This window comes from Erythrolamprus reginae, chromosome 1 (genome assembly GCF_031021105.1).
Source record: "Erythrolamprus reginae isolate rEryReg1 chromosome 1, rEryReg1.hap1, whole genome shotgun sequence".
In the NCBI taxonomy this organism is placed as follows: domain Eukaryota; kingdom Metazoa; phylum Chordata; class Lepidosauria; order Squamata; family Dipsadidae; genus Erythrolamprus; species Erythrolamprus reginae.
In genome coordinates, this window is record NC_091950.1 from 70,799,994 (window position 1) to 70,813,535 (window position 13,542).

The window sequence follows — 13,542 nt, forward strand, 5'->3', positions numbered from 1 at the left end:
GCAATAGAGTGATCAGTGCCTGGAAAAAACGGATTCTGTGGTTTCTTCCCCAAACCCCCAAAACGTTAACCTTAGATTGTCTATGGTTGATCTTTCCCCATTTCTAAGAGGTCTGTATGGGGCCTGCGTCTACCACCCCTGTCCTACTGTCTTATTGTCCTCTTTTATCGTTACTTTTTACTTATGTTTATACAAACTACTACTATGCTGTACCTGTTTGGCAAACAAACAAATAAATAAAAGCAGGACTGGGATTTAGATACTGTATTTCATTTTGTGATGGCTAAAGGCGTTAGATGTGGACTCTGGAGATCCAGCCAACCTGTTGTATGCTAATTCTGCACTCTAGTAAATTGCCCTGAGTTTTGGAACTCGGATATTTTAAACCTGCTATATCTACTGTGTTTCCCTGAAAATAAGACGGTGTCTTATATTAATTTTTGCTCCCAAAGATGTGCTAGGGGATGTCTTATTTTTTTCCAATGAATTGTATTCTGTATCCTGCTGCAGCAAAAACGCATCCAAACACGCAGCTGCATGTTGGATGCATGTCGGATGTGTTTTAAATCTGATTGATGTAGCATTTTGGGATGCAATTTATGGACAGCAGTGTTATATATATTCTGTTCGGGAATGCTGTGAAATGAAACGTCTCCTATGTCTTACTTTCGGGGGATGCCTTATATTAGGCAATTCTATGATACTTCTCCTATGTCTTACTTTTGGGGGTAACTTATTTTCAGGGAAACAGGGTAATTGATGTACCTATGTTTATCAATTATTAAAGTGTGTGTTGCTCTGAGCTATAATGTTATGTGAGCAATCCTATACTGCAACCAAAGTATTGGATTTCAGAAAAACAAATTTTAATGCAATGGGGGAATATTTAAATAATGAATTAAAGGGGAGGGATAAAATGGCAGGAGCGAGCACCCAGTGGACTGTATTAAAAAAGGCCATCTTAAAAGCCACAAGACTTTATGTAAAGCAAGTAACTAAAGGTAAAAGGAAGAAGAAACCGCTATGGTTTAGCAATGATGTAAGGGCTATAGTCAATGAAAAAAAGGCTGCCTATAGGAGGTATAAAGAGTCTGGAAGTATAGCTGATAGAGAGGTGTATAAAATGAGACAGAAGGAGGCGAAACAGATAATATATGCTGCTAAAGCCTCAAAAGAGGAAGAAATAGAAAAATCTGTAAAGAAGGGGGATAAAACCTTCTTCAGATATATTGGTGATAGGAAGAAGAAAAACTGCAGCATCACAAAGCTTAGTACTGGGAATAATACATGCATTGATGGGAATAAGGAGATCGCTGACCATTTCAATAGCTACTTCTGTTCAGTTTTCTCAAAAGACACCTTACAAAATAATACTATAGAGGGATATAGCATTGCTTCCAGCTGTACGGATTCAGCTCCAGTGATCTTAGAAGCCGATGTCTTAGAAGAACTTGAAAGATTAAAGATAAATAAGGCAATGGGTCCAGATGGCATCCACCCCAGAGTTCTTAAAGAACTCAGATCTGTCATTGCTACCCCCCTGACTGATTTGTTTAACCAATCCTTGTTAACAGGAGATATTCCTGAGGATTGGAGAATGGCCAGTGTTGTGCCTATCCACAAGAAGGGCAGTAGAGAAGAAGCTGGTAACTACAGGCCAGTTAGCTTGACATCAGTTGTAGTTAAAATGATGGAGACTCTACTCAACAAGAAGATAAATGAGCATCTAAAAAACAATAACTTATTGGACCCAAATCAGCATGGCTTTACTGAAGGCAAATCGTGTCAGACTAATCTCATTGAGTTCTTTGACTATGTCACAAAGGTGTTGGATCAAGGTGGTGCCGTGGATATTGCCTATCTGGACTTCAGCAAAGCCTTTGATACGGTTCCACATAAAGAGCTGATAGATAAATTAGTGAAGATTGGACTTAATCCCTGGATAGTTCAGTGGATTTCAAGCTGGCTGAAGCATAGCCATCAGAGAGTTATTGTTAATGGCGAGTATTCTGAGCAGAGACAGGTTACAAGCGGTGTGCCACAAGGGTCTGTTCTGGGTCCTATTCTTTTTAATATGTTTGTGAGTGACATAGGGGAAGGTTTGGTAGGGAAGGTTTGCCTATTTGCCGATGACTCTAAAGTGTGCAATAAGGTTGATATTCCTGGAGGGGGTCTGTAATATGGTAAATGATTTAGCGTTACTAGATAAATGGTCAAAGCAATGGAAACTGCAGTTTAATGTTTCCAAATGTAAAATAATGCACTTGGGGAAAAGGAATCCTAAATCTGAGTACAGTGATCCCTCGATTAGCACGGTCTCGATTAGCGCGAAACGCTGCAACGCGGTTTTTCAAAAAATATTAATTAAAAAATAAGTTCTCTCTCTCTTTCTCTCCCTGTTGCCGGCGTGGTATATGAGAGAGAAAGAGAGAGGCAGAGAAAGAGAGAGGCAGAGGTCGGGCGCATTACCGGGAGGTGGAGGCGGCGTGGGGACGCTGGGTGCCGGGGACACCGAGGAGGGGGTGGACGTGGCCTCTCAGCTGCAGAGCCGAACAAGGGCGGAGGCAACGGCGGAGTCCGGCGCTGGGGCCATGCGGGGCCGCTCATCCAGGGGGGCGTGGACTGGCAAGTCGCCCTCCTTTCTCTTTCTTTCTCTCTCTTATACCATACCGGTAACAGGGGGAGAAAGAGAGAGAGCGGAGGGCACCTTGCCGGTCCACGCCCCCCTAGATGAGCGGCTCCGCATGGCCCCAGCGCCGCCCAGGCAAAGGGGAAACCCCAAGATCGCTTGCCGCTTGCCGTATTGCAGCGAAGGAGGCGAAGCAAGGCTCCAAGCTGCAATACGGCAAGCGGCAAGCGATCTTGGGGTTTCCCCTTTGCCTGGGCGGCGGGAAGACCAAGGGAAGGTTCCTTCAGCCGCCCAACACCTGATCCGCTCCGCAGCGCGGCAGCAGCGAGGAGCCGAAGATGGGGTTTCCCCTTTGCCTTTACCCCATCTTCGGCTCCTCGCTGCTGCCGCGCTGCGGAGCAGATCAGCTGTTGGGCGGCTGAAGGAACCTTCCCTTGGTCTTCCCCGCCGCCCACACGCAAACTCCACCATCTGCGCATGTGCGGCCATGAAAAAAATGGCGCGCATGCGTAGATGGTGTTTTTTACTTCCGCACCACTATAACGCGGAAATCGATTAGCGCGGGAGGTCTTGGAACGTAACCCCCGCGCTAATCGAGAGATCACTGTATTGCATTGGCAGTTCTGTGTTAGCAAAAACTTCAGAAGAGAAGGATTTAGGGGTAGTGATTTCTGACAGTCTCAAAATGGGTGAGCAGTGTGGTCGGGCGGTAGGAAAGGCAAGTAGGATGCTTGGCTGCATAGCTAGAGGTATAACAAGCAGGAAGAGGGAGATTGTGATCCCCTTATATAGAGCGCTGGTGAGACCACATTTGGAGTACTGTGTTCAGTTCTGGAGACCTCACCTACAAAAAGATATTGACAAAATTGAACGGGTCCAAAGACGGGCTACAAGAATGGTGGAAGGTCTTAAGTATAAAACGTATCAGGAAAGACTTAATGAACTCAATCTGTATAGTCTGGAAGACAGAAGGAAAAGGGGGGACATGATCGAAACATTTAAATATGTTAAAGGGTTAAATAGGGTTCAGGAGGGAAGTGTTTTTAACAGGAAAGTGAACACAAGAACAAGGGGACACAATCTGAAGTTAGTTGGGGGAAAGATCAAAGGCAACATGAGAAAATATTATTTTACTGAAAGAGTAGTAGATCCTTGGAACAAACTTCCAGCAGATGTGGTTGGTAAATCCACAGTAACCGAATTTAAACATGCCTGGGATAAACATATATCCATTGTAAGATAAAATACAGGAAATAGTAAAAGGGCAGACTAGATGGACCATGAGGTCTTTTTCTGCCATCAGTCTTCTATGTTTCTATGTTTCTATGTATTAACAATGATGTAAATGCTTTTGGAAGATTTTGCTGTGGAAAGTGGGCCGCAAATGCTGTGAATTAGAAGAGCAAAGGAGAAGGAAAGGGGTGCACTGAGATTGGCAGGTAGGAAAGAAGTTAGGCACCCATGACAATGAAGCAGTTTTGGAACTGGGAGATAGTTTAAAATGGGGATTTAATAGAAGGAAAGTTCAAACAGGCCGTAATAGTATAGATGACTGCAAAAGTTTGCTGAGTGTCACACAGGGGCTCTAACTTAGCCCTATTTGTATGTGAGGTTTCTTACATATACAGTGATCCCCCGCTCGTTGCGAGGGTTCCATTCCAGGAGCCCCCGCAACGAGCGGGTTTTCGCGAAGTAGCGATGCGGAAGTAAAAACACCATCTGCGCATGTGCAGATGGTGTTTTTACTCCCACAGCGCTAGCGAGGAGCCGAAGATTGGGGGCGGCGCGGCTGTTTGCCGCCGGCATGGGGGGCTTCCTAGCAGCCCCCCAAACCCGGGTTGGGGGTCCGGGGGGCGCTGTCTCTCGGCGCTTTCGAGCTGAGTCCGGGAGCGAACTCACTCCCGGACTCAGCTCGAAAGCGCCGAGAGACAGCGTGGACAGGCCCGTTCCTTGGCGCTGTCTCTCGGCGCTTTCGAGCTGAGTCCTGAAGCGAATTCGCTCCCGGACTCAGCTCGAAAGCGCCGAGAGACAGCGCCAAGGAACGGCCTGTCCACGCTGTCTCTCGGCGCTTTCGAGCTGAGTCCGGGAGCGAATTCGCTTCAGGACTCAGCTCGAAAGCGGCGAGAATGAACGGCGTGGGCGGGCGAAGGGCGGGCGGCAGCGAGGAGTTTGCGTGGGCGGTGGGGAAACTCCTCGCTGACGCCAGCAAGAGGGGGAAGACCCAGGAAAGCCACCCAGCAGCTGATCTCCCGGTTGCCATCTACGCATGCGTGCCCATAGAAAAAACGCACGCATGCGTAGATGGTATTTTGACTTCCGGGTTGAAAAATCGCGAAGTACCCTGTTCGCAATGGTTGGGGACGCAATAAACGGGGGATCACTGTAATCACTTTATTAATAAATGCTATACATTCATTAATGTAGTATTATGTCTGTTCTGGTCCCTTTACATGTTTTAGAATGCAGGCCTTGCTCTATGTAGTCTGATATTTAGGATTAGGATTTGGCAGTGTTTCAAACCTTCATGGTCAGAGTACAACATGTGTACAATGAGATTGGCTGAGCCTCCCTTCATGCACACCCCAACACAATGCAACTCACAGCAAAAGACAGAGAATCCATAGCCCAGTGAATCCTACTAATAAATAAAGGGACGTGTTCTATCTCCGGTGCACAAAACTGCTATTTTCTCAATTTGGGACTGCTAGCCGTGTTAGCTGCAAGGCTAAGTGAAGTGGGGGCTGATAACTATCTAAGGTGGGATATCTATCATCTGCCCTTTTCAGTGAGAGACAGCTGGGCCTGATATTGTAGCAGATCCACCATTGTGATGTTCCCTAGTCCTGCTTTTATAAAGTATCTTACTTTATAAGACAGGGGATTGGACTAGAACAGGGTAGGCAAAGTTGGATCTTCTATGACATGTGGACTTCAGCTCCCAGAATTCCTGTACTAGCATGATTGGCTGAGCCTGGCCGGCCCGAAAGATCACAGCGAGCGTTGCCTGCGGCGGCGAGGGAAGCCAAGCCGGGAGCAGCATCACCGCGGCTCCTGGCTCGGTTTCCCTCGCCACCGCAGGCAACACGGGCTGCGATTTTCCGGGCTGGCGAGGCTCAGTGACGGAAGGCCCGGGAGGCGCGGCTTGATCCGGGAGGCGCGGCTTGATCCGCTGAGCCTGGCCGGCCCGAAAGATCGCAGCGAGCGTTGCCTGCAGCGGCGAGGGAAGCCAAGCTGGGAGCAGCATCACCGCGGCTCCTGGCTCGGTTTCCCTCGCCACCACAGGCCACACGGGCTGCGATTTTCCGGGCCGGCGAGGCTCAGTGACGGAAGGCCCGGGAGGCGCGGCTTGATCCGGGAGGCGCGGCTTGATCCGCTGAGCCTGTCCGGCCCGAAAGATCGCAGCGAGCGTTGCCTGCGGCGGCGAGGAAAGCCAAGCCGGAAGGAGCATCACCGCGGCTCCTGGCTCGGTTTCCCTCGCCGCCGCAGGCAACACGGGCTGCGATCTTCCAGGCCGGACAGGCCCAGTGACGGAAGGCAGCTGCCTGGCCCGGGAGGCGCGGCTTGATCCGCTGAGCCTGGCCGGCCCGGAAGATCGCAACGCACGTTGCCTGCGGCGGCGAGGGAACCAAGCCGGGAGTAGCGGCGACACTGCTCCGGTTGCCTGGTCTTCTCCTGCCTCCCATGCTGATGTTCCCCGCTGTGTCGGGCGCCGCCAGCCCCGAGTCGGACGCACCCTCGTCGCCGCGCCCAGCCGTTGCCCGCCCCGTCACGCCTCGCCCGCCGCCCGCCTGATCCTGCGCCTCCTGCTTCCCCCCCCAGCCGGACCTCCTGCCCTCCCTCCCAGCCAAAAACCCAAAGCGGCCTCCCGAATGTTTTCCATCTTACCAACCTGCCGCCGCCGCCGAGAAGCCCTGCCGCCCGGCTGTCACCTTTTAAAACAGCCGGGTGGCTTCCCAGCAGCCTCCCGAAGCCGAACGCCAAACCCGAACTTCCGGGTTCAGCTTCGGGAGGCTGCTGGGAAGCCCCCCGGCTGTTTTAAAAGGTGACAGCCAGGCTGCGGGGCTTCCCAGCAGCCTCCGGAATGCCGAACCCGGAAGTTCGGGTTTGGCGTTCGTAAGACGAAAAACGTTCGTAAGAAGAGGCAAAAAATTTCTGAACCCCGGGTTCGTATCACGGGTTGTTCGTAAGACGAGGGATTCGTATCTTCAGGTACCACTGTATTATAAAATCACGTGAAACATAAATAAGAACAAGATCATGAGGTTTAAAATTACCACGTTATATGCTGCAAGGGGATCTGACGGGGGCAAAAAATGGTTAAATGCACAAAAAAAGGCCCACATTTTTGGTCTAACTCTCAGTGAGATGGTGTTTTGGGTTATTCACAGAATCGGTGGTGGCTAGCTACATATACAGTGATCCTCTACTTAAGAACTTCATTCAGTGACCAGGTTCTTAAGTAGAAAGGCTTGTAAGTACAGTGGTACCTCTACTTAAGAACGCCTCTACTTAAGAACTTTTCTAGATAAAAACCGGGTGTTCAAGATTTTTTTGCCTCTTCTTAAGAACCATTTTCTACTTAAGAACCCGAGCCCAAAAAAATTTCCCAGGAAATTTGAGAGCGGCACGAGGGCCCGGCCAGTTTCCTGCAATTCCCCCTTTAATCCCGGTCATCTCGGGCTTTTCTGGGCTTGCAGAGGAGCCTTTCGATGGTGCTTAAGAAGGCTTTGACAGTCTAGAGAGAACAAAGCATTTTCCTTTCTCTGAATGCTTGGAGAGGGAATAAACCTCTTCCAGGACCCAGAGAAAAGAAACTCTCCCTTCCCTCTGGGCAGCCAAACTGAGGAGTCACCACAGTGAAAATTACTTCTACTTAGAAACTTTTCTACTTAAGAAACTGGTCATGGAATGAATTAAGTTCTTATGTAGAGGTACCACTGTAGAAGCAATTGCAAATAATGCGTGCAAACCCACTAGGAAAGAAATAAAAGCTCAGAATTTGGGTGGCAGGAGGAGAAAGAAGAGGAGGAGGATAGTCGCTGCCGAAGGAAGATGGTGAGGTGAGGGGAATCAAAAAAATCCAAAACTTTCAGGCTTAAAAAAAGAGGGATTCTGAGGCGGGGAGGAGGAGCACGCACCTCCCATACACCCGGCACGAGGTTGCCTCCTGTACACTGTGCCAGAGAGAGAAACCCAGGCGGGTGACAAGGGGGAACCTCCTGCTCCTTTGACTGAAAGGCAGCTGCTGCTACCTGCTTCCTCTTCCTTCCCACAATGAAGGGCTCCCCTCTTCTCTCGCTCACTTGCTTTGTAGCCGGCGCCTTTACTTCACTGTGGTGACTGCTCGGTTTGGCTGAAGCCAAGTTGATTCGGCCAGGGTGAAGCGCCCCCTTTTGCCTTTCTGTGCCTAGATGCTCTGGGAGGCAACCTGGCGCCAAGTGTGTGGGAGGCAGCACGAGGGAGTCATCATAGCGAAGTGGTTTATTTCCTCTCCAAGCGCCCAGAGGAAGGAAAATGCTCCGTTCGCTCTGGGCTGCCCAGAGGGAAGGGAGCGTTTGTTTTCTCTGGGCGCTGGCAGAGGTTTATTCCCTCTCCAATTGCCCAGGGAAAGGAAAATGCTTTGTTCGCTCTGGACTATTCAAGGCAGTTAAATTTATTCATAGCTAGCAAACTATGTTCTGTGTGTATCACATGTTTTTGCTGAATTTTTAAAATTAAGGGAGACTAGATAGCACTATTTCGGCCTTGTTCTGATCTCATCAGCTAGCCATACCCTTACTGGTATTTGATCCTGGGGCTTCTGCCTTGTAAGGCAGATAATTAACCTCTAGGCCACCAGATCTGATGCCTTCAGCTTTGTACCAGGGAGGGGCTATATGTTTTTTCTGCTGGATCACCCTGGTATATATATAATTAGTAACTCCTATATCTGACCAGATGTCAGAATCTTATTACCCAGCCAACCTCAATCAGTCATTTCAGGTTTACTTCTTTAATTGTCCTATTGAGAATTGAGCCAATTCTTGTTATGTCCATCATAAAATTATTTTAATGTCTTTATATCATTCTAAGATGCCATAGAGTTCTTGGGATTTGAGTTTTCTACAGTTTTGTATATATTTGTATATATATGATATGTGAATTCTGTGTGGTATTTTTCTTTACAATTCAGTGGGTATATTGTTCAAACCCAAGTATGATTATGGTTTAATCATAAAGTGTAGTTATAAACAAAGCCTGGCTTAACACAGAAACACATCCGTCCTATTTTCTGCATATATACATTTGCCATTTCCAAATCTAATTCTTCAGGGAGATTTAATAATGTGTTTATATAAAGCTAGATTTCCACATATTGGTCTTCTGCCCGAGAGAGAACAACTAACCTCCTTTTCTCATGTTTGATTTCTTCCTCTGCTGTTCGGTGCCAACCGTCTAGTAGCCTCTTGCATCGCCTTTCTGCAAATGCTTCATTAGTGAAAACCAGACAGAAGGTAGGTCTTCCTCCTTAAAAGTCATATTCGCGCATTAGTTTAGGAGCAGAGCAGAGCAGAGAGCAATCGGGACAACACTACTCTTAGAACTGATGGAGGCTTGATTTGTTCTTGAAGCATAGAAGGAGTAGTGATGGAAGGTAGAAGAACTGAAGTTCTCAACCTCTATATGGTATCGCTGCACTTGTGCTACTTTAAACTTAATAGCAAAAGCCCTTAGACTTATATAACATTCCATAATGCTTTATGTCAACATATTACTCCCAACATAGAAACATAGAAGACTGACGGCAGAAAAAGACCTCATGATCCATCTAGTCTGCCCTTATACTATTTTTTGTATTTTATCTTAGGATGGATATATGTTTATCCCAGGCATGTTTAAATTCAAACCTGTAGGAGCCCATCACTGCCTTTATTAGGGGAACAGCGAACCAGCAACAAGAACGGAGCAAAATCGGCAACTCACTTTCTATATATTTATATAGCAGCTGTCACAACAGGCATCCAATTAGCGCACATTTATTTTCCCGCTGGCTGAGCTGCTTCCGAGTTGTGCAAAAACGGCGTGGCTTGCAGATGCAACAGCCCCTTCCATAGGGAATAAAAGAGGAGCAAAAGGGGAGGGGAGTTTGCAAGAAACAATTAGTTCACTTAATTGGTTTGTGACTCTCAGAGACTTCTTGCCAATTTTTGAAGCCTGGCAGCTCTCCAAGGCAGATAAGGTCTGTGACTGCAAATGCTCTCTTGAAAGACTTTGTGTCACAGTCACTTAATAAAAAGGGTTTTTTTAAAAAAATCTGCTTCATGGTTTGGGGATGCCTAGGTCAGAACACAATGGAAGGATGGAAGGCTGAGTCAACCTTCAGCTTGTCAGGATCAAATACCTGGCAGTGGGCAGCCTGCACTTCTGCATTCTAACCACTACACCAACAATACACCAATATTGAACATAACTTTTGGTTTGGCTAAATAATCGTTCGTTATAAACAGTGAGTCTTCGGAGAGGGGTGGCATACAAATCTAATAAATATTATTATTATTATTATTATTATTATTATTATTATTATTATTATTATTGTGGTTTTCATCCAAACCATTTCATTGCTGTGTAATATTTGTGCAATTGGGTATTGTTATCAACAGTGACACTAAATTTTGTTTACTTCTTTAAAATAATGTATCAGGGAAAGACTTCCTCAATATATATTTAATTAACTTGAGCCATGTATATCTGAGGCAGTCTTTCAGAATATATTTCTTGGGCTTTAAATGTTCTTTACATTATATCTGCATTGGTTGCCGATCAGTTTCCGGTCACAATTCAAAGTGTTGGTTATGACCTATAAAGCCCTTCATGGCACTGGACCAGAATATCTCCGGGACCGCCTTCTGCCGCACGAATCCCAGCGACCAGTTAGGTCCCACAGAGTTGGCCTTCTCCGGGTCCCGTCAACTAAACAATGTCGGTTGGCGGGACCCAGGGGAAGAGCCTTCTCTGTGGCAGCCCCGACCCTTTAGAACCAACTCCCCCCAGATATCAGAGTTGCCCCCACCCTCCTAGCCTTTCATAAGCTCCTTAAAACCCACCTCTGTCGTCAAGCATGGGGGAATTGACATGTTCCTTCCCCCTAGGCTTTAAAATTTATGCATGGTACGCTAGTGTGTATGATTGGTTTTTAACTTTTGGTGTTTTTTAAATTAATTTAAATATTGGATTTGTCTTACATTGTATTGCTATTGCTGTGAGCCGCCCCGAGTCCGCGGAGAGGGGCGGCATACAAATCTGATTAAACTTAAACTTAAACTTAAACTTATATGAAGCTGCCGCCCCGAGTCTTCGGAGAGGGGCGGCATACAAATCCAAATAATAAATAAAAAAAATAAAATTTTGCTATTGTTTCATTCAAATTAGATACTTTTGTTTAGTACAGTTATATTCCTAAGCCACATGTGAAGACCCAATACCTACTACTTACCTGATAATAAATTATATTCACTTGCTCCTGAATAGACTTGCATATAAGTCCAATAAATAAATAAATAATAAATAAATTTACAGTAATTGTTAGTTGCTATGTATTCCACCACTCATTAAAATGGTTTTATATGCATCCATTAAACTGGCCACTAGATGGCAGTATAATGCTATTTTAATATTTTTAGTAAATTCAAAGATTAAGAAAATAATATCCTTTTTCTTCAGTGATGGGTTGCAGATGAATAGGGGATATCATTTTTATTTAACTTCATGTAAAAAGTAGACTAATGGTTGCATCTTTATGAGAAATGAAAGTTAATGAAAACATTAAAAAGCCATTAGCAATAAATTTTGAGTAAAATCATTAGAGATTTGAAGGGTAAAAGCGGCGAGTTTATTTAGTTATCTGAAAAAAGTTATGATGTTTGGGACAGCTATGCAGGACTGGATCTGAAAAATGAATTAGCTGAAGAACTGCACGCATTAAACTAACAGACTATACTGTAGAATAGACTGAGGTTTAATGAAGATTAAGGATAAATGGCTTAGGGAAAGGATAGAGGATTACACACTGCCCTCTCCCCTTTTAAAGCCACAGAATACATCTTGAACTTCTCTCTCTCCATTCCTTCCTCCAACACATTCTATTAGAAAAATGAGACACCAGCAGTATTCCTTATTTGATATGATTAATAGGATTTGGGAAGTGATAAAACTCACTGGTTGGCTACTTTTGTCAGTATCAGAATTCCCATTATTAACCAGTTTGTCCATACACTGAAAATTTTAGACGCTCTAAGGCAGGGGTGTCCTAACATGGCAACTTTAAGACTTGTGGATTTCAACTCCCTGAATTCTCCAGTCAGCTTTGCTTCAATTGTTTTCAAATCCCAATTCAAATTTCAATTCAAATTTGACTCAGTGCTTTAAACTGCTTCATACTTGGTTTGAAAGATTGATTCAGTCAAGTCTTTAGATTGCTTGCTACATTACCAATCAATTATTTACAGGGCATTACTTAGAGGTTAGCTTCATTTGCTTCTAGCAACAAATGATCAACTCCAGTTTGAGAAGTATAAAATAAAGTTATCTTCAATTAAAACAATGTTAATATCTTGATATGAGCCTGCAGCCCTAAGTGCTCCAGAAGTCTGTGTAATACAGGATCTTTTAAAGCCTCTTTACAACTCTTTACCATCTCTTTGTAACAATCCCATAAAAACAATTGTACACATTGTAAAATAGAATCTTATAGACGTACAAGAATATGCAGAATATACTATGTTTAAATTTTTTCAGAAGATGGGTATGTTCAACCATTAATTGTTTATTAAACCATTTCTGTGGTGGCCGGATCAGGTGATTCGGTATAGCCTACAAAAATAAGAGAGACCTTAATCAACTAATACAAAACACCGTGCCTCATTTAAATTTACTCCAACAATAAGATGAAATAGTGATCAGAATCTTTAACTGATCAGTCAGAAAAGGCTCAGCCCATCACTGCATTTCCAAAGGCCTGCAGAGTGGTGGCTAATTGTAAGCTGGTGGGAAGATTATTCCAAAGAACAGGAGTCATCCCTGAGAAATTGAAAAGGGGGTCTTAAAATACACAGAATTTCATACAATGGAGTCTTATGTTGTAATTGTCAATTTTTTGGCAGGTTATTGGAAATTTATTAGTGAATTTTATGCCTGTGTTCTTTTGAAGACAATGATTATAAATTCTCTCCAGCATAGAAATCTCAATTAATTAATAAGTAAGTAAGTAACTAAGTAAATTTGCAGTAAGATCACAAATACTACAAAATAGGAGGGACACCCATTTCCCCATCAGTTACACTATAGTTACAAGAATCCACCTCTATTTTTATATTCCAATATAGTTTTCCTGCCAGGACTTTTTTTAAAATTTGGATTGTGTATATTAATTTATACATTTAATTTCCCATTTGTTTCTTATTGTTAAATAAATTGATTTAAATGAATAATAGTGGAAGACATAGTTAGCCTTTTTAGCGCATGGGAGAAGTATGCTTTTCTCCTTTTTCTCCTTTCTTTTTATTGTTTTTCTCAACAATAGAAAAAAGAAATAAAAAGAAACAATATAACAATAATATAAACCAGCATAAAAGAAACAGAGATTTAAAAATGTGAAACAATAAAAATCAGGAGCAGCAATAATCATGGCAATAAGAAAGCATAATTAATAATAATGAAATAGCATTAAAATTCTGAAGTTCTATAAATGCAAAATGTTACTTAAAATACTGAGACGCTTAGATTTTCCCAAGTACTGAAAAAGTTCATAATGTAAGTTGTGTGAAAACCTTTGTGAAGAGTGTTTCACAACTTTGGAGCTACCACCAAAATGATGTTTTTATGTCAAGTATGTTAAATAGCTTTGCGGTCAATCAAGAGAACTGAAGTTATTAGTG

The 13,542-nt window shown here is 44.3% G+C and overlaps 1 protein-coding gene across 3 annotated transcripts in view; it reads left to right on the plus strand.

Moving 5' to 3' along the window:
* Positions 1–13,542, plus strand: part of SLC25A21 (solute carrier family 25 member 21) — a 314,802-nt gene that overhangs the window by 1,719 nt on the left and 299,541 nt on the right. The window contains exon 1 of one of the 3 annotated variants that reach the window (XM_070755396.1): positions 9,073–9,123. The exons of the other annotated variants lie outside the window; for them this stretch is intronic. The gene's annotated coding sequence lies outside the window, so the exon portion shown is untranslated. Of the gene's footprint in view, positions 1–9,072; positions 9,124–13,542 lie in introns of those variants that run through there. 3 annotated transcript variants of the gene reach the window in all.